The sequence below is a fragment of the Varroa destructor genome, unplaced genomic scaffold (genome assembly GCF_002443255.2).
Source record: "Varroa destructor unplaced genomic scaffold, Vdes_3.0 BEIS01000004.1, whole genome shotgun sequence".
Classification (NCBI taxonomy): domain Eukaryota; kingdom Metazoa; phylum Arthropoda; class Arachnida; order Mesostigmata; family Varroidae; genus Varroa; species Varroa destructor.
Genome location: NW_019211457.1, coordinates 34,193,965 through 34,219,349, shown reverse-complemented (window position 1 = coordinate 34,219,349; position 25,385 = coordinate 34,193,965). Strand labels below are relative to the sequence as shown.

Sequence of the window (25,385 nt, the reverse complement as noted above, 5' to 3'; positions counted from 1 at the left end):
TGTTCGTCGCTGAGTATGGACGGGGCCAGTTAGGCTCGTTGCATCTTAAGTGCGCAGGGGTGCGATGAGCCGCGTATGGGGCAAAGGATTTTTATGATATTGACGGTAGTGGCGGCAGCGACAACGACAGCAGCAACTGCAGCAATAGGGAGACTACGAAGACGCAGCGATTGCGGATTATGGTCTTTGTGTCAGGGGGTTGGTGCACCCGCAACCCCAGGCACATAGAGCTTATAAGCACATGTGGACCTACGAACGCAATGGAGCAATGAACGGGAACGGGGAAAGGGGAATCTGGGCTTTGTGTAGTTCCATATTTCTCGAGGAGTGTGTGTCCTGCGCCTAATTGCATGTGGCGGTGCGCCCGACCTGCCGCTGAGAATAGCGGAGAAACTAGGAGGACGCCGAGATAGAAAAAAAGGAAAGATCGAGATAGAGGGTAAGATGGAAAACGGAACCAGAATGAAAGAGGCCTTGACAGAGAACGATATCATAGAAAAAGTGGATGGCAATGCGTGGTACACCTAACTACTGACAGCAGCGTCGGTAAAGTAATGTAATGGTGGCTTAGATCAGATCTTACAGCGCCTCTAGTGGTCTTTGGCTATTGCTATAACGCTTGTACGGACAAAATAGAAAGACAATACCTCTCTTCAACAGAAAAATAAAATTCAATCCAATGACAACACCTCACGGCCGGTTTGAGTGGACTCGGGTAGGGGGTCTTGGCCAGACTCCAGACCATCTTTGTCTTGCGGTTTCTGCTGCTCTCCGTTTTTGCTCAGTTCTTGTATTTACACATGGGTCTGTAGGTCCTTGTTGACTACTATTCGATCATTGGCCTGACCAATCAGAAACAAGGCAGGTCGTTTAGCTGACCTATTATACATACATGGCTGTTTTCAGCCTAAAGAAGGTACCCGACTAGAGGGGTGTCCAACTCTTCAAGAACGTATTGCAGCATAATAGACATAAGTGGTGGAAAAAATTGTTTTATAATATTTGAAAAATAATGAGTGAAGGTTTCTGTTGTGAGTTCAGCAACAGGTCATTTTCAGCTTGTTGTAGACGTAGTATAACAGTCACAAGATATGCTGCATAGCTGACATGACGATGTACAAGCTTGTGTCATTTTTTTAAATGAGCCGACTCTAGCTGGTACTTCCGTACGGCTCGACGGCATCGCTTGCTTAAGATTATTCGCTGGCTGCCTATTTTCCTCAAATGAAGTTTGCGGAACCTACAATATTGTTTATTTAATAGATGCCATTATATAGTGTACCTGTACTATGTATTAGCCATGAAGGCAGTAACTGTTTCTATTTGAGTATCTAGTATTCTATTCTAGTATATTTTGAAGGGTACGGGCTAGAAACGCACGATTACGTGATAAAGCTATTTAGCAAATCTACTAGAAAACTACGTCACCTTCCTTGTCAAAAAATGCCGGTAGTCGGAAGATTTTAATAAAATTTCACTACTGGTACTTACAGCATTACGTGCTTGTTAAATGCGAACGTCGTACGCTATCGCCGGTCGTTTCCGTTCCTACAAGCCTTTATGCTAGAGCTCTGGAGCTTTGAGTGAGCTATGCGGGTGCTACTGGTTGTTTACTTACCCGCCTCATCGTCTGAATATCATAAAATCGATTGCAAATTAGATGAAAGTCCTTCTAAAATATAAAATAAGTTAGAGTTAGTGATTGGCAGCTTCTAATCCACCGTATGCTACATGGATTTATATATTCAACGCATTATTTTTTTTTAAGTCTTTGGCTGTTAATTTTTTTTCCTGTGTAAACAAGTCTTCGGAATCATCTCGTCGGTATAGCGTCTATATATATATATATATATATATATATATATATATATTGAAATCCACTGTTGTGGTGGTCTGATTCACCTATCTACAGAATATAACAACAATATTTTGTTGACAGCCTGTAAATATTATTCAAAGTTGCAAAGGCGGTCTTTGGCAGTGCAGAACAGAATAGTAGCTAAACTTGTGCGAGAGCGGAGTACGGTAAACGATGTACTTCCTTGCATAATTGTTTGTCGGCGCGTTTTACACGTCATATGTTGGCTTAACTTGTTTTTCTTCTGTGGAGTCTTATTGCAAATACTACGCTAATACCGTCAGGGACCCCACGAGACTGATGATGTCCACGGCCTTCGCACGTGATGTTGTGGTAGTAGTACTTATGTGTAATATGGAGCTCCTGCGTTGGTTCATACTGAGCGTTGGAAACTACCCGCCATCGTCACCAACACATACTTTGACTGGGCACCAAACAGTGTCCAACCAAGGCAGTGCTTCCGATGGACACTCGAACCGCCAAGTCGGCCAGACTGCTTCTCCTGCTGCATCCCAAATGAACTAAACTACCTGAACGAAGTCAAGGATAGATGAGGTAATGAGGTCAGGCAGAGGTTTCTTTCCTATCAAATGCACCGTTACTCTGTCGGACGTTTCTCCGCATTCCAATGGGCATTTTTCCTGTCTGCCTGGCTGTCTTTGTTACATCTCGCGTTCCTTCCGTCTGCTTTTCCTTCTCTCCTTTTGAATGCCTACTTGCTATTGCTGGTACACGGTTGCTCCTCGACTGTCCCTGGTACAGTTTTTCCTAACCGTTGGTACCGTCCTCCGACGGCAAACGGTACACCGCCTGATACCCCTGGCGCCCTTCGAGGTCACTGTGGCCTCTGCTAGTAGCAGCTGCAGCAATAGTAGTAGTCTGTTAGTGATACAGCTTTTGCTCCAGTTCACCCCTAATCTCTCTCTTTTCGCTCTCTCTCTCTCTCTCTCTCTCTCTCTCTCTCTTCCTTTGTGAGTGGAAATTCTTGTTCTAACTGTCGCAAAAAAAGGGATAGCCGACGAATGACTCTCTCATACGCTGCTAACATCGCAACAGAAGCGACAGCAATGGCAGAGACATAAGCACACATACGCATTCACAGACACACACACAAACACACAATCACACACACAAACAGGAAAAAATAGAGAGAACTATCGCGCGCAGGTGTTGCGCAGGCCCCGACATCAATCGCGCTAGTGACAGTCGACACAGAGACAGCGCCGATTGTCCTGCTACAGCCGTTAGAGGAATACTAGCGATCTAGAGAGTGTAGTAGCAGCGGTGTTACGGCATTGCTAACCTCCTATCCCCAGCATTACAGCCGGCCGAGCTTTCGGAATAGACTAACACACAGGCCAATTCGATGCGAAACGCTATTTCAATGGTATTACTTCAGAGAGATTCCTCCACAGCCTCTAGGCTATCAGCAGGCGCGTGAGGTGCTGAGGCTAGACGGAAAAGGGATCTCACTGAACAATTATATCGAGGAATGCGGCAATGGAAAGATCTTGTATACAGGGGCGCGGCGACGAGGGCGGCAGACGTCGAATAATAGGCAGAAAGCTAGGCAACGTACAATAACAAAGGATACGGTGGAGGACTATGCTAGGAACGACAGTAGACAACAGCGTAGAACGACACTGTTTGGCAGCTACATAGCGTGACGGTCGTAGCTTTAAACGCGTCGGCAGCTCCCATCACTAGCTGGAATAGCTAGTGTCCGAAGCGAAGTGGCTGCTGCGACAAGAACAGCTACTACGACAACAGCAATGGAAGTTACCATAGAGGTGGTACCGGGAGCAACCCACGGCGAACTCGATTGATTATTTGATAGATCCTTGCGAGATGTTGAAGGACTGAGGGAATGAGCTGCGGGGATGAAACGGGTAGAGGGCAGGGAATACAAACCGTTTCTTTTAACCCTTCAATAACAGTACCGCCGCCAACAAAACCTCCACCGCTAGCGCTATGATCAGTTTTGTTCAGCTCTGGTCGCCATTTCCCCAGTGCTGCCTCTATCCGTCGCTGGTGCACGGGAAGAGCTCGAGGCCGGGTGTTCGGGGCATCTGTAGTGCGGTGAGTACCGACTGTTACGACTGCTGTTTGTAAAGCCGTTGTCATTACAGCTGCATTCGGTATGGAGATAGGCGAATAGCAAGATGGCGCGATGTCGACGTAACACTGCCCTCCAAAAGGCAAGACATTGTCCCTCTGCCATGATGGCTGGCTCGTGTTGTGTGCCAGTAGAAATCTTCCGAACAGATGATACCCCCTGACGCGATTATTGTCATGAGTGATTTTGATGAGCGTTACCGCTACTACTGCGCCGCCGCCGTCACCGCGAACATATCTGCTCCATTGGCTCTGACGACATCTTTCAGGCGGAGGGCGATGACAACCGTGGTGAAAAACGACTACGGTAGAGGAAGCTGAAAAGAGCGGGGAACACAGGGTCGGAGACCGACGACAAAGCGCTGGAATTGAGGCGCGAACCGGCGAGAGGGCAGTCCAATGCTGGGAGGTGGTTCGAGGAGGAAATCGTCTCGACCGACGTCGCTGCTGTGACACAGTGACGGGAAAGTTGAGACAGGCTGGGCGACGAATAAGCCATGCCAGCCAGCCAACGAACGAACAAGTAAGCCAGAGCGGAAGAAAAATAAATATGAAGAAAGGCTAGAAAGGAACTAAGCCCCGATTAAGCCAGGCGACCTAATCTGTGGCCTGTATGAAAGTACAACAAGTTATAACGGAAAGACAATATACGCACACATTGAGACAGAGTGATATGACAAACAAACAAAATCAAAACATTTACACCAAATAAGAAATGAGGGCTTGAGAGAAACTTGTTGCGCAAATAAAGGCAACGTGAAATTGCTGACCTTAAGCAACAACAGTATAGATAGGTAATACGTGTGATACTCTGCTTAAGCTCGTGGTGTTTTGGTCTATAAGTGTGGCTTTAATACTAAGGCTAGCTTATATATCCCAGTAGACGGGTCCGCACAGAAAATGAAAATAAGTGTTGCAGTAAGGCTCAATAAGGGTTGTTCTACTTAGAAAAATTTCCTATGCATAGAATCTAATATTAGCAGTGGAGAGGGTGATGGTGGCAACTGCAGCGTTGGTGTTCTCGACCTTATCTGTGCACCTAGAGAAACCCGAGTTTGCCCCACTCTTGTGATGATCATAGTTGTATTGAAGTCGTGGAGTTAAAGAACTAAGAACCAGTTTCGATAATCCACTAGTGCGTTGGTGTTTGCGTATTTGGAACTGATTAGAGCTGCATATCTTTCCTGTTTCCTCGCAACCAGCATCGCTACGGCTTTCTAGCAGGTTCGATAGGTCTGACTGGTCTAATGGGTTGCGGCGAGATAGCGAAAGTTTCTTAGAAGCCTCATGTGAAAGTGCAAAAACCAACTGCATCCCAACTGCGACCATCATCCTAAGTTAGGTGGAAGGTGACAAACGCAAAGCAGCAGCTACAACAGATGTAACAGAAGCAGCAGGCCAAGAAGGTTCCACCCAGGCTGAAGACAACTTGAAGAACTGGAAAGTTTCATTGAATCTTGCAAGTATCAAGAGGGCACTTTTCAACTCTCGTGTGTAGTGCTTACACTTTTCCACCTATACATCCTCATGCAGCCGTATACACTCTCTACATATGCATATATAGCCTGTGCAGATCTACGCACAGTAATAGGCCTTTTATATGCAAACGCCTGAACGCCAGACATATCGCGGCGTAGCAAAACGTCGTGAGATAGAGTCGGGAAGCAGACCCAGATGCATATTCTCTAGCTTGAATCAAAGAGTGACACCCTGTCGTATTTTTAGATTAGGTCTTCTCCTAGCGATCAGCCGCCTCGATTATTCCTGTGGAATTCGCGGCAGCAGACGACTACATTGAGATCAATTCGCGCGCTGAGCAAAACCGGCACCTAGATGTTTCAACGTCCCCTTACTGTCCACACCGGCAGAGGCAGCCGGCGAACGGAGGCACTGGTACCATCTTAGTCGTCCAGCTCGTCACTTAAACGCCCTACCACCATTGGAGATATACTTCTATTCCTATAATGTACTTATTGCCAGTGCTGTGAATGTGGACGTGGCTAGCTGTGTCAAGCGACACCGCGAGGGTGTCGGTGGCAGTAGTAGCGACCCCCAAAAGTTCAGTCGAGATGGGTTGGGTCGTGGGAGCTATTCATATCCACCCCTATTAACAGGCATACAATCACTGCTTAGCAGCCACCTGACTGACGAACCGACATTTCTGATTCTCCAACTTCCCAAGTGACCCTTGGGGCATCTGCTGTAGACTATGGTTGCAAACTGCGAAGGGTGAGCTAACGAGTGGGAACAGTCGGTTGTTAACTGTCGGTGAAATCGTAGTGTATATATCTTGTATCTTATATGAGAAACTGGAAGAAGTATACCGGGTAGTGAAAACGGTATCTAAGGGCTGGACACGAATCACGCTGATTCAAACAGTCCGATTGTCGGAGTCGTTTGGTAATGAGAGCACCAAGCGATATGTACGCTACTAAATCTAAAAAAGGCTCCCACCCCACATGATTGAACTGCAAGTTACGGAGACACACAAGAGATAACCTAAAAATTATAAGGTATACACACGGAAGGCTCACAAAGGGCATTAGGTGTTTTGAGAGAAGAAAAAGCCCCCGCTGGGCATCCGTCAGTCTTACACACATTCAATTCAATGCCAAAGAAAAGGCTTGGAGGTCCCCGACGAGGTTCGGTCGGTTGGTGGTGAGAGATGTGGTTATGGAGGTACCCGGATTTCAAGACAAACCGTTGCTTTAGCCGGCTGACGCTTTGCCGAAAAAATGAGTCACTGCAGTCGAGAAGGCGACCATATAGTATTTTGTCCTCACTCTCTCTTTTCTCTTAAAAATAGCCGCCACTATCCATTCAGGATCTTGTCCCAGAATGTGCAGCACTGCGAGTTTGCCCACCCATGAGGGTTCCGCGAGGCTCCGTGCTCAATCATGCTTAAACCACAACCCTTTGCTATTTCTATTTTCCATACATCTGCTGCAACGTACAGCCATTTAACAGTGCACCGGCAACCATAGAGACACAGGCTGGCGCGGAAAATTGTGCCTCGAGTGTTAAAGCTCGAAGCCGTGGTTGGAGGTCAGCGGTAGCAACGGCGACGAAAACGATGACGACGCCGTCCTGACTGAAACTATCATGGAGGTCCAAATAGGATGCAGTAACAGCAGCAACCTCTCGCAAATGAAGAGTGCAGAAAACGCCTGGATGGGTAAGGGCAAATGGGATGGGCAAATCTAACTGGGAGTTTTGTGCTTGGCAGCATAAAGAATGAAAGCTGAGTATCGGGTCTTGGGTCAAACTCGGTCAGGGCGAATGAGTTCGTGGGAGAGAGCACGCGACAAGGTTAGTTGCCACATCGTCACGGGCGCACCTCTGTATTGACGAAAACGTTGCGTACCTTCTATCTTGTCTGTCTCTACCGGTTCATTTCTACAGTTCGCCTGTATCGGATTGGGAGAACGACAACCAAGATGTTACAACTTATTTTTCCTGTAAAAATGGAAACAGGCATTCCGTGCCTAACTGCTAGCCTTTGCTTCTGTAGGACAAAATCGGGTCGACGAATCGACGATACACTACATTAGTCGGATAATATTAGTTGTAGTTTCTTAGAAAACTCTGTCGCATTTTGAACAATGAACACTTTCGTTTCAGTAGAAGGTAACTCGAATGAGGCTTGCAATGGTGGTGCAGTTACAGTCCCCAACAATTTAGATGTGTACCCGAAGACAATAGTTGCGGCAATACAGTTATTTTTTAAAGTGATTGAAACAGGCCGAACGAGCCGATTTAGCTGCGAGTAGTAGTTGGACCAACGTGAAGAAGCTGGACATAAAGAACTTTTAGGGCGCGAGGTCGCTATATATCGCGTAGAGAGAGTAATCGGCGCGAACGAAATCATCAAAAATCCCCTTAGCGACAATTTCGTTGCACACAACCATGCCAAAGAGGTGGCTGTATGAACACAAAAAGGGTAGAAGTGCCGCAAAAGCTAAGTACGGCCTAAGGAAATCTGTCAAAACAGAAAAAAATGCGTTTGAAAAAAGGCTAAATATCAGAAATCAATTTTTAATACTCGTTGGCTGCACTTGTTCGCCACATGTGCTTTCCTTTCGCAGATCAGTTTTTCCCGGATTCCTTTTCGCTTTCTTTTTTCGTCTCTTCTGCTTTTTTCTCAACTGGTCTATTTTCTGAGTGGGCTTGCCAGCTCCTCGAAACATTTGCCACTAACTTAACTGTTGTTGTCTTAAAAGCTTGTCTTGAAGACTAAAGGCCGCTCAACTCAGTTCTGACAGTAGAACCTCAAGGACTAACTCCACCCTACGGTGCCGGCTACATGGCGCCGAGCTCTCTTTTTCCGTCACCCCATTTCGCCAAGAACTCGCTCGAGCTTTTGGCTGGCCATGAGAAAAAACGGGGTAGAAGAGCACGGGCCGAAGGGTTTATACTAGAGTATTGCTAGGCACAGCCATTGTTGATTCAGGACAAAGGGTGTTCATTGAGGATGAATAACTCTAAGCTTGCCTTCATAACATCTTCCCCACCCACAGCCGCAGCGTACACCGCACTGATAGCGTTTGTTGGTTACCTCCATCCATCCAGTCAAGTTGCGTTGGCAGTAGTGGTACATGACAATGGCTTATGCGTACTGCGCCTGGCGGCCAGGCGTTCTTTCGTACTCGGTCCACGCATTACTTTCTGCCCTTTCCCTGCACAATCCTGTCTCGTACGGGTTCACCCTGGACGGTTGGCAAGCGGTACCGACCATACAAACCTGTACGAAACTTTTATAACACCCCAGAAAGAGAGGGGCAGAGAGAGAGAGAGAGAGAGAGAGAGAGAGAATGCAACCCGCTACGTTATGACCGAATTTCTATGAGATTCCTGCTGTCTCGCCGCCGTTCGCCGGCTCTGCTGACCTAGCAACGAGAATCGGTTGGGGCTTTCCCGCCAATGTACACCCCCTTCACGCGCCCGCCACCTCCAAAGAGGCTCAGCGCAAACAGCGGCATTCAGTGGAATTGCAGCTTGCCCAGATTGCCCATCAGTGCAGTGGTAACGGCCGCAGCAGCCGCGACTTTTGCGCACTTATGACCGCACTCGAGCTCCAACGGCAAAACGCGACCCCTGTCGAATAACCCGTCTTTTTCGTACTAAAGTCACACCAGTGAGCATTTGACTGCTCGACTCCATCAACTCAACAAAAGGTTACCTTAGTATACAGGCATACGGCCAATTCCAACGAACCAATACCGGTATCCGAACATACAAAGGCGTATGTCAACATCGCAGAGCGCGGATGACGGCACAACTACTATCATGTGATGTAATGCTGCGGCAAGCATAAGCTTCGAACTGTATTGATCACTTGGTAACAGCTTATGTGTTCATACTGCTCTAACGGACCGCGCCTGGGAAAGCGGAGATAGAAATTAGTAAAAATTGCGTAGCGACAAATTGGGTTCAGTACACAAATGCTTAAACCGACGTATATCCTTATACGGATTACTAATATATATCACTTATACTTGTTAGCGTATGATTATACTTTTGCGTTCTCTTCCTAACGGTAATGCCCCAGGGAAGCATTATTACTGACAATTTTGGGCTGTATCAGCTAAGCATTACGTTAATAGCAGTTATATATAATAATCCCTAATTCTATAAATCATCAAGTTACTTGTTTACTTTGCACAATGAAAACTAAGGCACTAATACTAAATGAATGATCGTTTTGGCACAAACAGATATGTTATTCAGGTAAAGTCCCCACACAAAACGTTCTATAGCTTTAAGCGGGTAGCATAAGACATGCTATTCCTCGATTGCTGTTATAAACTATCGACCTACCTCTGGATTGAACCTGGAGTGCTTCTCGACCTGTATCGTGAGAGGAATTTTCTGACATCTCTAAGACAGCCTCCTACTACTTGATAATCTCGGAATTACATCAAAACCATAAAAATGACAATAATATATGATAGCCATGTTATTTTAGTGAGATGACTATTTCTTTTCAGTGATCACCACAGCTTAAATACTACCGTCGATGTTGGAAACCCTGAACTGACCAAGAGACTATCATTTGCCCCAACGCATTCACGTGGGTGATGTCCCGTACAGACGGTGACTGAGCCTTCAGTTAGGCTGGCGCAAAAAGTTGAAGGTGCATGTTAACTAGCGCACGTAGCTTGAACAGAGGGATAAAGGAAAGAACTGAACGTGTAGCAGCGACGTGGCTACTACAGTCAGTAGTTTTTTCGCAGTAAAGAGTTCGTCCGTTTTCTCGTCTGCTCGCCAATTCGCCTCCATCTGGATGAGCGCCAAGATCCCGAGTTGAAACGATACAGCTCCCTCCCCCTCCCAACCTCCAACCCCGCCGGCGGTTACGGTTGCCTGTCGTATCGTCCTAGCCTTGCTGCTAGCTTCGATTGGGTCATTTAGGTCCGGGTGGAGTTCCCTTACAGGAGCTGCAATATTAGCCCGTCGGTCAACTGCCTGCGAACGAAAAAAAAAGCGAGGCAGCAGTATCAGCGGCAACAGAAGCAGTAAATCCAACTGCAAATGCCGTCTTGTTTTGGTGGCCTCGTAGAGAACAGGCCCTTGTCTCTCTCTTTCTTCTGGGCTTCCATTGCTTCTTGGCTTCATTCTCAGTGCGTTACCAACGACAGTCGCAGGAAGCAGCAGCGCGCTTGCAGCTCCATGATCCTTCTGTGGCCAGCACAACGACAAACCAGAGTGAAGCTTCTATGTCCTGCGCGAGAAAATTTGTTCTCACACACGTTCATCCTGCTTTCATGAGCTCTCTGGTGATTATAACCACCTAAGTACGATACTCGGAATGGCGGCAAGCTTGTTCTTGAATACGCTAACAAATTTAGCCGATACCAAACAACAACTACCGTAAAGCGAAGGTTGCTTGCTAGCTTCGCGCAAAAAAGACAAGGCTTAAATTTTATTCAGTTTCAAGTAGGCGACAAAAAAGATATCGGCAAGGCAACGGTTGGTCTTTTAATGATCTCACATATTTTCATAGTTCCCACTGTTCCTAAGCAGCTTATACCTTTCGAGTTGCATGAAATATCATGAGACATTGGCTGTCAACGTAAAGCAACGGACTGAAGGGCAATTTTAGCAATTACTTCCAGCTTCAGCAGTTAGCGCCATAGTTGGTTAGAAAAGAAAAAAAAAGCTATAAGGGTTTTGATGTGTTACCCTGACGTGCGTATATGTATACAGGAAGCAGGGTTGGGTAATGCGACAGCGTTAGCCGATTACAAGCGCGTGTCAACGCGTCGCTAAGGCATAGCTATAAGCGGTGTGGTGCTCTTGTAGCGCTTGTTTAATACTGACGTGTTTAGGAGGGGCGGAGCATAATTTTTATAAGAGGCTGCTGCTGCGAGCGATTTTTCCCTGATTTGCTCCAGAATGACTAGCACGCTTTACAGAAAGGCCACGCATTCGTACACGCAGGGACCAAGTAGCGACTCGGTGATGTTACACGAAGTATATAGAGAACATGGGTGCGTGCGAGAGTTTCTATTATATTTGAGGAGTGCGTGAAATGACGACGTGAGTATTCGCGAAAGTCTGTTTTCACTAAGGATGTCTGCTGTGCCTGCAGACCTGCTTTCGTATCTTTTTGCTTTTGTTCCGAACGACAACGACGGCGACGGTGACGGTGGGGCAAGGCGAGGCAAGACTTTGCAAGAAGCACGTTACTAACAAATGGCTCTCGAAAGTGGCGGAATAGAGTGAAAGCGCGAGAGGAAAAGAGAGGGATAAAAAAGTGTCATGACAAGTCGTTGTCTAGACATTTACGTCACTGTCTTTATGCTCAGTTGACTACTGCTGTCAAGGCTAGCACGAACTGTCTTCAATGCATTCAAAACGCTGACACAGCGACACACTGACATACACGTTCATGCATAGGATAGAAACATCTTGCTACACACGTCCGACTTTCTTCCTTCATTTTTTTCGTCCTCTTCTTTCTCTACTTTATAACAGATTTACTCCTTCTGAAATTTAAAAACAGCAGAAACGGTAGCAACAGTGGCCGTCGTCTTGAAAAAAGCAAGGGGCGATTGCCCTTGTCGTCGTTGTTGTAATTACTAGTCAGCCCTTGTGCGCATCCCCTGCGTCATCACGCAGACGACGCTTTCCCACTTAAACCGCTGCGCTTGTTTCTGCTACGTTGCGTCTGAACGTAGAACGACTCAACCAACAACTCGAACGACTTATCTCCGCTAAAAGGCTCAGCTAACATCGACTCTCGCTTTTGTGTGAAGTAATCCAGAATTATTCCCGATTCAAATTCAAATCAACTCAACCCAGTCCGATGCAGAGCTGTAACGCAAATACCTCCTCCTAAGACCCCAACCAAAAACGGGATCTATATTGTACGTCACTACACCACTCGTTCAGAAGCTTCCCTATTGTATCTTCTTTCTTAGTTTCCTTTTTTTGGTTTTCTTGCTCGTATTCACTGTACTTTGTTACTTTATCGTTTCGCCAGTCCGCCATTTCTCTATTCTGTCACATTTTCTCTCCGCTAGCGTACCCTTGGCCTGTATAGTTTCTTCGGCCGACCCCATGACTCAACGGCAGCGACAGTTGCGACGCCAGCCGTAGAAGCGACAGAAGCTACACGACCGACAGTACGGGTAGGACCGCGAGCAGTAGTCTCGTTCAGCAGTAGCAAGCAATCTTCCATAATTTGCCTTTTACCCCAACGACTGCAGCTACTACTGGTGGAGTGCAGCGGGCGTTGGTGCTTTTCCTGCCAACGCGGCCGTTCGCACTGTCGCTGCCGCCTCGCCGCTGCAGCACTTATTACAGCCTCCATCGCTGCCAAAAGGAACCCTCCATCCAGTGGCGCGGCTTCGTCTTTCCTTTTCTTGGCTCTTCCGTCCTATCCCGTTTGTCTTCTATCGTTAAATTAGGTTCCCTGCTAGCGCATCAGGCAAAGACTATGTAGTGAGTGGGTGTTTAGTTGGTCTGCCGGCCAGGACCCTTCATCTTTCCTCAACTCGTCGTCTCCGCTGGCAGTGGCGGGACAGAAATAGGGTGAATCTAGCGATACGTTGCTCGAGGAGGCGTCGGCTGGTTTTCAACATACTGGCGGCTGGCGGGGTCATTGCGGCTGCGGATGCACTCGCTGTTACACACATAGCGGCTATCCACCCTCACTAACACGTAATAATATACAGGAGAGGAACAGGGAGGGGAGGGAATGAGTGTGTGTGTCCTATTCGCGTCCGTCCTGCTCACCTCCGACATTCTCCGTCGACAAGAGGAGATGTTAACGAAACCCCGGGGCTTCTCGTTCGGAGAGTAAAGCTCTCATTGCAAGGACTTCGTCCGCCAGCCGAACACCAGGACGCTCGGCCGACTGAATATTGTCAGTGATCTTCGCGTAGTTCACTCGCATTCCCGTTGCTTGGTAGCTTCGTAAGGCAGCAGATCGGGCTGGACTCCAGGAGTGAGTAAGGGGTCCATAAAAGTACAGGCAGACAAACAGCTCTCACATACCTGGAGGAATCGGTGGGGACACGCGAGCGACAAATCGATCTCGTTAAGGTTTTCGTGGTAGCCGTCTCATTCGGATGACCACGGTGAAGCGTTGCTTCCGCTGGCGAAAGCAAGAGGCGAGTGAGTGTGGTAGAACTAGCATTGGCATAGATAAACAAACGACACGGCGGCCTTGATGATGATAGGGACTTTGTCAGCCAGGCTGCCTCAAGTGTAGCACTCATGATATACATCTTAAAAAGATGTTTTTTAAAGAAGATTTATAATAAATATGTATTGAAACATTATCTGTCGTAAAGAACCATATGAAGCGGATTATAGAGATAGTCCTGCTTGCACGTATGCATTTAAGTGCATGCATTTTGCTTTTACTGAGATCTTTGATATTCCTTTTTTCTTAATGAATTGAACCAAAATCAAGTCAACACCCCATATTTAACCTATTTATGTTGCTAATTACTTAAACCAACTATTTTTGTCTTTCGATCGATAAAAACGGGGTGTTATTAGCAGACGACTTTCTAATTGTTTATCCCAGTCCCAGGATCCCAGCGTTCACTCAGCACTCCCGACTCTTGATTATCGCTGACGCCTGAGATGACACAATCACGTAGTCCCCACAAGGTCAAACTATCTACTACGCGATCCATCTATTCCCACTATACTCTGCACAAAATATTCGCTTCCAACGTTAAGCCCATAGCAGCCAGCGCGGCTTGATAAAATGCTAGCGAGGGCGGTCGTTGTTTAATTGACTGTTCGGTGGACAGACTGAATCGGGCCACCCCTGTCTTTTCTGTTCGTTTATTGTGGCAGTGTGCCCTTTGCTAGCGGCAGAAGCTGGCAAGCATGAGAAGGAAGAAAAGGGCGAAAAAAGAGAAGAGAATTGTACCACTGGGCACAGACCAACAAAGGAAGCCTAGTGAAGAAGCAACGGGTCGGATCAGGACAAGCCCAGGGATGACTGTGCGTGCTGGTGCTGCATATGCTGATGGCGCTGCTGGGGTAGCGACTTCTATAGCTATTAATTATGACTTCGTTGAACTCTGTTCCTTGCATCGGCAGCCGACTTCGCTGGTTTCAGCCAGGCTGACCAACCAGTAAGCCAACAGTCCTGGCAGCATTAACACTTCAACCAGCATCAACACAAGGGTTACCATGTGAATGGGCCAATGGTAATACTTGGAGTAGCTCCCCCTTTCATCTGGTGAACGTTGACATCAGCAAGACCTAAGGGCAGAGTCGTCCATCTGCCTGCTGGTCGGTTCGTTGTGGTTCTCTACTTCTGCTGCCGCCACTGCGGTCACAGCCTCTAGCTAAAATGAGCCCTCACGCTATAAGCCAATTAAAAATGTCGTAAAGTGAGACTCATTAAAGTCCGCCAGTACTCGCAGTCGTAAGTCACCGGACGAGCAGATGGGGCCCTTGCGCGCTGATGACACCCTGCTACCTTGCACCTTCCGTTCGCTGGCCCAGTCCAGACAGTGCCGTAAGTCGGTCGGGCGCCTGACCGAGCGCTATCTTAATGAGTGCTAGCGTTTCAATGGACAATCTGCAAAAAGCACACACAGAGTCGTCCCGCTCGATTTTGTAGTTATTACGCAAGATGGTCATGTTGTCATGTCACTAAGCACAAGCAGCAACGTCACAACCATAGAAGTGGAATCATCTGGAGCACAAAAACGAGGAACAAAGCTGAAGTGACGAGCGTGCATGCACATGTAAGAAGTCATCAAATACCTAGCTTGTTCTCAGGCTTCCATCCATCCATGTATAGATGGTCTTCGCATATTTATTATCTACGAGCAATATCGTCTCTGGTGATACCGCTTCAACTTGTAGTCCCCTTTCATGAGCAGCTTCGTTTCTTATTGCCGTACCAAGCCAGCTAGCGTAAAACAGTAGCTCGGTGGATCCGATCAGCACTTGAAAACACCACAGGTCACCCCACCAGCAATCAAAATACCAGCCAGGATAGAGATGAAAAACGGTTGTTGTATCTCCTTTGCTGTACCTCTAATGTCGGCTGTATTAATAGCACTAGCATTGGTTCTAGCGGCTGCAGGACTTCGTAGGACTCGAGTAGTAATACTGTCATAGCAGCTATTCTGTACGCGAGCCGTATATCTCTCTCTCGCTCTCTTTGTACCTCTTTCTTTCTACGTTTGTGTGCCTGGGCCAGCGCAGATATTTTTAGACGCCGTAGTGCCCGTGTTCACAGCGACGGGCATTCGCAACTGTAGTTGGTTGTATTCTCTGTGGCTCACTGCTTTATCTTGGCGGGCCATTTCCGCATCCGCATTACGGCTACAACGAGGCCCGACGCATTTCGGCAACGCATACCGGCGGACAGCAGACGATGACGTTGGGACATCTGCGGGACCGAGTGGCATCGTCATTGGCTTCCGCCGTTACTCAGCTGCTGCCAAGGCTGAAGAGAAGCTTTTCACCGCTGCTCCTTTAGCCGCAGTTCCTCTGTGGGTGTCTAAGTAGCACTTGATAGGCCAACAACGACGCGGCGTTATGCCAGTTGTACACGGCGGTATGTTGCTGCGAAGAGCTCCACTGACACTTAACGGGATCGCTATTAGCTCTGCGATTCTTGTTCGCTTGAGGTCTTTGTGAGCGCTCACCTGCTCTTTGCTTGGATTGGTGCTGGTTTGCTACGTTCGCAGTTGCGACAGACAGCGACAACAACGCGATTCGCAATAGTTTTGGCAGCAGGAAGCAAAAAGCGATTGCCGTAATCGTCTCGCTGACTGACCAAGATATGTACGGGCAATATAAGGGTGTGGATGCCATAGGTGCTTGGTTGGGAAGAGAATGAAGCTAAGAAGACAACAGCGTATATGGCCGTCGACAAAAGGCAGATTGCACAGATAGCATACGTGAGGAACACTACAGCCAACATTATCAGTGACGACTAAACGTCCCTTGCTGTTGTCCTCTTTTCAATCATTTCTTTTAGCTCGCAGAGATTCAGCTTACTTAGGTTAAAGGGCTTTCTTTGAATTTTGCGCATTTCGAAATTGCCTGTTTTACTGGTGTTTTGTTTATTCTAATATTCATCTTTTCATTACGACATGCGTTGCAGTTAAATATATCCCTGCTATACTATAATATGTCCTGAAATATAATATGATGTGCTTCTTGGGAAGATCATAACCGATACGGTTCCGACTATAGACTCGTGACTTTCAACGAAAATTCTCTGCGAAACACACATTTGTGTAATGGCGGTCATATTAGCTTCACACACCCTGTTAGCAAACTGGGTTGCCTCGTTTATGATTGCAGGTAAGCATAGCGAGCTCGTAGTCCTGCGAAGCGGGGTAGCCAAGAACCTACGCTGGGGTTACAGGTGGATCATCAGTTAATCGATTGCATCCTATGTCACTGAATGATAAATATGTTTGTGGGCCATAATGAAATTTGCTATGATACACTATATTTACCAAAACTATGTCATGCTTATTAAGATTGGTACTAACTACATCAATAATATTTAAGCCGGAAATTCTTCCCAATTTTGATTTGATCGATTGAATCTCAAAGTTTAACTTTGACGAACTTTAACTAACCCATCCTTTCGAATGCTCGGCTGAATTGAGTGTAGTCCGCCGTTGTATGCATTTCGGACGAAGAAAATAGCTGTGCATTAGTGATCTTTTTCCCTTTCAGCCATATACGCTACGCTAGCATCCTCCCCTCGAAAATAACGTCGAGGAGACTTCAACGAGAGCAGAAAAGACAGCGAACGCAGGCGCTACATCACCGATGTCGGGCATGCTAACGTTATCGCCGACGGGAGACTAACTTTTGGTCCGTAACAGTAGAAGTGGAACGGAGAACGTGTGCTAGAGATCGCATGGATATGGACGACTGCACTCTCTCTTTTTTTTTATCGCTTCGAAAACAGGAGCGGCAGTGGCGGGGCTCGAGTCCTGGGCCGCAGAGGCTAAACAGGGCGGACCAGAGACCAGAGTAAAACCATTGTGGTCTATGCCCATTGGCATTAGCATAAGCTTCTTATTATACAAAGTCATTATAATAATGCATATAGTTATATGGTTTCGTCGTATGTATGTGTTCGCTCTCTCGCTCTGTTTTCGCGTTTCTTTCTCTTTTTACGTTCGCTATGTCACTCTTGCGCTCACTTCTGTGGTAATACAACCAACGATAAACCAGTTGGTGCAGCACCTAGCGCTGGCAGTCACGATACGAATTATTCTTAAGTTCTTGCTTATTTAAAAAGTGGCCGTTTTTCTTTAAGAAGCAAATAGACGTCTTGCCGAGCTGGGGCTTAAAGGACGAGCGCTCGGAAGCTCGCATACGTTGTAGACTTTGCGTGCACGCTACCCAAAATCATTGGGCAGCAAGACGATCTTGTGCTTGGCCGAGAATGCATGAGGTTACCTGGATACATAGAATAACCATGCGTACGAAAGCGTCGAATAGCAAGCGGGGTTATATACTCTTCTTACTAAGTCAAGGTCTGGAAGCTGTAGGCAGTTCTAGTATCGGTGGCGTTAACTTACAATAAACACGGGCGCCTTTCAAGCAGCGACTTCGTGCCCCGTTTCTCGTACAACGATCCCTAGTCACACAACCCTTTATACCATGTTAGTCAACACACATAAGTCAATGCTGTCATTTTATGGACATATCTAACGCTATCACGTACTTTAGCAGTCTGTGAGCATTGGAGCTCCTACATCACGGCTTTCAAAGGGCTCCATCCTGCTGAGACTGTTGAACAAAAGCGATTCCGAAGAAAGCATTCTACCACGGCTGACCCCGAGGGCCTACGCTCCGCTGCTTTAGATGAAGCTTACAGAGTTAGTCTATACTGAAACCGATACGAAGGTGATTTGCATGGAACGCTTTAACCGCTGTTCAGTTGGGCGAACTGGCAATTCAGGGAGACCTATGAAGTAGTTCGTAGCGGGTGAGCAGCTAGGTGGATTATTGCCTGGTCGACAACTTCGGCGGTGAAAAGATACCGAGCAAAAGAGAAAGAAAGATTCAATAATTTAATATAATTTACCACTAGCTTGTTGCTTCCAGCAGGTTGCAAGAAAGCCAGCTTGGAAGGAGACATTATTCTAGGTGGCGACCACAGTCAGTGACAACCTGCTCGTCAACCAGTTCGCCCTGGTTTGTTCGTGACAGGTGTACGTGTGTCGCAACCTTCGTTCAGGTCCCGAAAAAAAAACTGCACGAAAGACTCCTTGCTATTTTCATCATCCTGCCAGTGATGAAATTAGTGACTGTAGAACTGAATAAGGAAACCTATGGGCAACTCTTTGCGTCCGTCACCTCAGTCGGTGTCACTATTAACTAGTCATATACATTGGCAAGACAATTTCATCCTATTAGCATCCACGGATGTAAATGCAGTTAACTATTTTAAAGTTTCTTAACTTGTTTACACTGTCGTTTCGCACTTCGCTTTGCCAGACCAGCTCAGTCTTCCAGCTTTTCTATCTTTAGCGTCATTTGACAGAGAAGGCGATTGGGAAAGTTTGTAAACAGCATCGAACGCTAGGTGAGGAGTGGTAAAGCGGCGAAGGATGATTGGACCGAAATAGAATAGACGATAACTGAGTGAGACCCTACAAACCTTCTTGGGACTATGCTTTGTACTGGCAGGCCATCATCGCCCCGTGACGTTCCCGGTACTACGCTAACCAAAACTCGATAGAGTTGCCCAGGGTGTACTGCATCTGGCCGCCGCTCCGCCACGAGCTGGTGATGCATACAAGATAGAACGAAATCTGTTTTTCACGCAAGTTGAGTGGAGTTGGCCGTTGTCGTCGCTATCCTTGCCATCATTGCAGATGCGGTAGGTTTTTTTTGCTTTTTGCCTCGCGTGAGCGGTTTCAACAAGCTTCAGGCTGCAAGAGTGGCCTAGGACGCCAGCACGATTTTGTTTGCTAGCTTGCTGATACTTTTCTCTACCACTCGGTTTGATGCAGCAATTCCTGTCAGGATTCTCCGCCAGTCAACTCAGTGGCAGTTCACAAGCTGGCTCTTACTCCTACCACAAAGCTCCGTTTTCGAGAAAGGTACAACTAGCCGCAACCATTCGAAATGTCTTGGCTTTTCCACTCGCACACAAGCATCGTGCCGACGAGGCCTATCGAATTTCGCCGTGGGGTCGATTTTTTGTCGCACTTCATAGCATCGAACCGCTAGGGCGAATGGACGTAACTTTCTAGTCATACGCGATGCAGAACGACGGTAAGCGGTAAGCGAGGCCATGGCAACAGAAGCACAATCAGCAGCAAAAGATGCGGTAGTTGCTACAGTTGCTGCTCTCGTTTCTGCAAGGACGAGGTTCACGAGTCACCTGTCTTCATCACAGTAAAAGCTAGAGCAAGCCGTTTTAACGTTTTTATGACATCGGCATATTCATTTCCACCGTCGTCTTCTGATCCTTCTAGATACATTGGCTAGCTGGATGAACTCGAAAGTGTGCCTTGGGTGTATGCTTGCTTTAAGCTGTCGTAGAGCGACTCTCTATCCAGATTGCCTCCCTACGCGATTCTTCCGACTGAATCGAGCTGGCGGCAAAGAATCCAATGCCGACGGAAAATTGAATCGTCAACTTAGGACCCATTTCATACATTTCACGACAGCCTCAAAGTCCAACAGGCTTTGGTTGCCTTATTCTTCTCACTTTGACGCCCTTGCGGCAGTGCAGAGCTGGGCATCGGCGGATATCGGGGCGTGCAATGCAGACGCAAGGGCAAGGCCCCTACGGCAGGCATGCCAAGAGCTCAAGATAGAAGAATAGCGAAGGCGATTGGGCCTTGACTGGAGGCGAAGCAGGCACTGCTTGATTGCACAGTGCAGTTTGGAACCACCAAACGACCAAGCGAGAGAGCGAGCATCCATCCCGTCGCGTCCAGCTCCATTCAAGAAGTGGATGGATAAGAGGAAAAGCGGGCAAACGTATGAAGCCCTCGAAAAAATACGGGACACGAACTCGGCCAGGCAATAAGCAGACAGGCGGTGTCGGCACGCAAACGCGCCAAAGAAAGATTGTAAATAATCTATGAAGCTTTTGGTTTGCCTCTTGGCTTGCCTTCTCTCGATGAAAAAGGGAAGAAAACACTGACGAGAATTGCTTCACTTTAGACTCCGTTTATCCACTCGTATGTGTAATGTGTAAGCGTAATTGTGTCAATGTGTAGCCGTCATATAGGATCCAGCATCCAGCTACCTATTCCGCTGTTCGGCTAAAACAAAGAACTTAGCTACTTAACGCTGACGAAGCTGGGGAGGAAAGCAGCCCTCTTAATGTTCCTTCATTGGAGCCTTCTTAGAGAGCAGAGACAGTTGTCTTTGAATTGGCTCTTTGGCCGAATTTGCCGTTCATTGTTTTTGCTTGAAGTGGCAACGTTCGCCTGGTTATCGTCGCTGCCTGGTTTTGCTGCTAGACTGAGTAGTACCACACAGAGCAAATGCCACTGAATGAGAGAGCGAAGCGAGACTCACTATCATCTTTCTCGAACGGATTTCTTTGCCCCTCCATCCTCTTCAGCCCCTTTGTTTGGCTTTCTCTTCGTTGGCTTCTATCGTCCCTCACTTTCTCCCATACTTCCTTCAGCCCCATTTCCTATGCTCTGTCGCGCGTTCTTTCTCATACTTATTTCTAATGTCGAATGCCTCGAAAGGAATAGCGGTGGAGCTAAGGGCAGAAGAAAGAATCGGGGGCGGATCAGTTATGAACCCACAGAAAGACTGGCATGCTGGAAGCTACCAGCGGATCGAGAGACACTTCCTCAGCCACTGACTGCTTAGGCCAACGGCAACCAGGGCAAGGTCATCAGTGCATAAACTTACTCAAAAGATCTCTCTCTCTCTACTGCTCCTATCGTCTGTTGGTTTCCACGATGGCTTGTATAGCGGCTAGGCCGCTTCTAGTAGTCGACGCTCATAAACGTGATCTGTATCTCGTAAAGCCAACCAACTCTTCGTGTCGTACAAAGTCACGAAAAGTTTCTCCGGTCTCCGCCTTCCGCCTGTTTCGAAACTTCACTTTTCTTTGAGTCAAGCAATTGATGCGCCAGCAAAGCGTTCATTCCTTTTTCTAGAGAAAAAATAAGGTAAAAGCTGGGTAAGTTGCTTCGAACGACGCTAGTCGCCTTTGAACGCAAACGGACCTACGTTACGGGAACGACTAGGTGACTGCCTTGCCAACATGTTCGACAGCATGGCTGACGGAGCTTAGTCGGCTTTAGATGAAAACCTAAAAACCTCACTAGGTAGCAGTGATGGTGGCCTTCTTTGCTTGCTTTTTTCCACCACTGCTACGGAGGCGCTGCTGCGGTGCACGGAAAAAGGAAGACAGCGGGGTGGCAAGAACACGGCTTTGGAAGCCACGAACAAGACGACGCTACGGTACCAGCCAATTGAGCAGGAGTAGACAAGCGAGGAATGCAGGAGATATAGGCGTCTCTCAGAAATGTCGATTTTTTTCGTTAGGAAAGCTTTTTTTTTGGACAGATTGAGAAAGGACGCCTCTAAAAAGGAAAAGAAAAGGCGCATGCAATGTGAATAGGACAGAACGGGAATACAAGCCTCTCATGGAACGTTCCGGCTCTCGACAGTGAAGTCGGACTTCTCCATGTAGTTTGTTTACGCATATGGCTGGCGCGTTGAGCATTTTGCGCATGGCCTGGCTGGAATGTAGATTGCTTCGTCGAACGCCAATGACGGCCAGAATTGCAAATCACTATAGTTCACTACAAAAAGAGCACTATCTCAACTAACACAAATGTTTAACGGAAATTAGGTTCAATAGTAGGTATTTATGCTGATCGTTCACCAGTAAAACAGGTCAAAAAAAGTTACAGAACAGGGCAGACTAACGGATATTCGAAAAGCAGTCCTTATTAAGACTGCTATATGATATTAATTCATAATGACTTGATAAAACTGGATACGAGATGTGTCACACGTACACCCCTATCACAGTTGTTTGCGTGAACTCATGTTGATTAACGCACTACTACAAACCAGTTGAATAGATCGAGGTCACCTGTTTATTATATTGTGGTGCTTCGTTTTGTATGCCGCAACCGTTACACAAAAAAGATGAATTGTAGAAGATCATAAGTCAAACGCAATTTTGCGACTAATGACTAGTAAAAAAAAGAAAAGCGCCACGTTCGCTCAGTAAAGTCACCTCGATGATGACTAGCGGTCTAGTAAACAGGTACTACGTCATGAGAACGACTCGTTAGTACTGAATGAAAAATCTTTCAACTTTTATATAGGAGCTGAGCTCAGTTGTAAAAAGTTCATCCGCAGTATCCGAGACTTGATCAAAACTAGTTGGAGTGCTGTTCTTTAAGACAGCGCATTATAAATCTACTACTTCTATGTGTCTACTGGCGGCAAAGAGCAAGTCGACCCAACTCTTGACAACTCTTGGCCCTTGTAGCCACATGCGGTCCCTACGAAGAGCCTTCACTGTTCAAAACAAAGATGAATCGAAGGCCGTCGAGGTTTTTAGACAGCAGACAGTGCCGAGGGTTCGATGATTCCGGGAGTCTTTAGGCAACACAGAAACAATGGGTGGACGGGGCCGATGAACGAGGCGAGGTAGTAACGGCCAGTGTAACACTACGAAGAGGATGCCGGAAGTAGGAAGGTCGCCAACCGTCCCTTCCCTATTAGCATTGCCAGGAACAACTCAATTTCTCCTTTTCAGTTGGGCCGGATTCGATTCAGCTAGGTAACACCCTTAAGTCATGAGCTCGGCGTGTGACAACAGATTTAGGAGCTGATGGACAAAGAAGTCTCTAGTCTCTTCCCGCCCGAGCGTCTATTTTATTGCAGGAGCAACTTCCTTTCTAGATTCTCTCTACGCAGACCTTCTGTTCCCTTCACCTGGCTTCAGTTTCACCGCAGTGCCAGCAGCTCCTTAGGGATGAATAGCCACCTTCGCAACATTGCTAGCACCAACACCCACACCAGTCGTCAGTGATTCGTTGCCCATTCGATCTTCCTAGAGGCCTTGCAATAGTATCATACCAACTACTTTTTGTCTTCAATACGGATTTTTCACTTTCTGCTTCCCTATCCATTACGCCTAGTACCACTCAAGGCCAGTTCAGCTATTTCGCCATTCAATGAGGAGACGAATTGGGAACCTTTCTTTCTATTTTTTAGACGTTGTATCATGGCAAGCGATCTACGGCCGTGACCCCTGAGCTTCTGCGCTTCGTTGAATTCCTCTACAACTTCTTCCGACTGTAGAAGCTAAGTCTGGCGGCGGAACGATCTTCGTCGCGCGAAGAAATCGCTGACACCGCACTTTTCGGTTTGGCCGTTTACGTGCGAGCCAGAGAAGAGGCGTAGCTGTGTTCTAGAAGAACGTTTATTTGCCTGACCCTTATATTTCGAAATCTTGGTGCCGGTGAGCCCTTCCTACTCTTCCGTGAGCCTTCCTGAAGTCACACCGACAACGGGCGGCAGATTTCCGCTCCACATTCGGCTGTCTGCCTATGGCCCAGGGCTCATCTGCCGCCGACCAACCCTGACTAGTTCGGTCTGTCCACGAACAAAACTCGTTACTTTGTAAACTGTCTTAGGTGTCGTACGTGCGTCGATGCAGGACATAGGACTACATTAGTAATTTAAGCTAGGGAGGTCTACTTACATAGATACGTAATGAATCAGGTACCTTGTACGCTTTGCAACAATGCTCAAAAAAGCGTTGCAGTAGGTAAGAATGTTGAAATACAACGTTGCCTGCCCATGTCTTTTTCAGTTTTCGTCTTCCAGATTATCTTCACCACATGGATAAATACAAGCTAACATATTCTATCTAGATCAAGTCAATAGATTTAGCTGAGGGTAAGTGCTGGATAAACGTTGCAGCGTCAAACGTACATAATCTGAATTGCCTATCGGCTATACTAATAGCAGACCGATGAGCCGGATAGTAACGTGGCCAACTGGTAGCTGTGGAAAGTCATCTTGTTACCTCGAAAAGCCTTGGCTCACACACATGCGGACTTACACAGGAATGCACTTTCGCACTTTGGCACGTCTTGTATGTCAGTACTACGGCAGCTTGGTATGGCAGGATATGAACCAGAGTCGGATACCCCAGTGGCGGCAGTGGCCGGCCATGGATCGGATAGAGTAGTCCGAATAGGGCCGCCCAGCTACTCACTTAGTCAGCAGCGAAGCGTTAGGCCCATTCGAGATATTGGGTATCCGTCTGCCACGTTTAATCTCGTGTCGGCTCTCGCTGAAGATCCTACCCCTATCACTTGGCCAATGGGGAAAGTGTAAGGTGGTCCGTCCTCATGTCTCCCAGTCTCATACTCATGGTCTTTTCAGGCCTTTTCTTTGCCGTTAGTGGCGCTCAACTATCAAGTTTAACCTCTCTTGTCCTGAGGTTCCTTCTAACTCCTTTTCTTCCCGTAGTTATTTCCATGCCCTTCATCACTTCGACGATAGACCCGGCAAGGGGAAAGGCTCACTTATCCTCAAATGAACCACTTTATCCCACTTTGTAGCAGGTGTGAAAGTCAAAATGATTTTCGTCGACATCACTTTTCTCCTTTTGCCAATCCGACCCTAAACAGGACGCCTCAACTACCAAGCAGGCCATGCTTGGCTCAACTCCAATCCTGTGACTAGCCGCGGTGACGACGATTCTGGATGCCGCTGACAGCATTAACATCCGCCTCGCGCATTCCGTTCCCCGACCCGCTCGTGTTCCAATTATTCGGGGCGATGTGGAGTCTTTCTAGCCCACTTACACGTCGACGAAGAGCAGTAAACCCACGGCCGAAGCCCGTCCGGCTTACTGTGCATACGGTCCTTTATGCGCTTTATTTTTCCACAAATACAAAGAATATCTCAAGAAAGGGCGGCATCCTAT

The 25,385-nt window shown here is 47.2% G+C and overlaps 1 protein-coding gene and 1 long non-coding RNA gene across 3 annotated transcripts in view; one reads left to right on the top strand and one right to left on the bottom strand.

Annotated features, from left to right (window-relative positions):
- LOC147756112 (uncharacterized) overlaps positions 1-1,720 on the bottom strand; it is a 37,236-nt gene extending 35,516 nt beyond the window's left edge. The window contains exon 1 of the long non-coding RNA XR_015325738.1: positions 1,492-1,720. This is a non-coding gene — a long non-coding RNA (uncharacterized LOC147756112). The remainder of the gene's footprint in view (positions 1-1,491) is intronic.
- LOC111249218 (cell adhesion molecule Dscam1-like) overlaps positions 1-25,385 on the top strand; it is a 191,194-nt gene that overhangs the window by 43,763 nt on the left and 122,046 nt on the right. The window contains exon 1 of one of the 2 annotated variants that reach the window (XM_086986052.1): positions 5,081-5,436. The exons of the other annotated variant lie outside the window; for it this stretch is intronic. The gene's annotated coding sequence lies outside the window, so the exon portion shown is untranslated. Of the gene's footprint in view, positions 1-5,080; positions 5,437-25,385 lie in introns of those variants that run through there. 2 annotated transcript variants of the gene reach the window in all.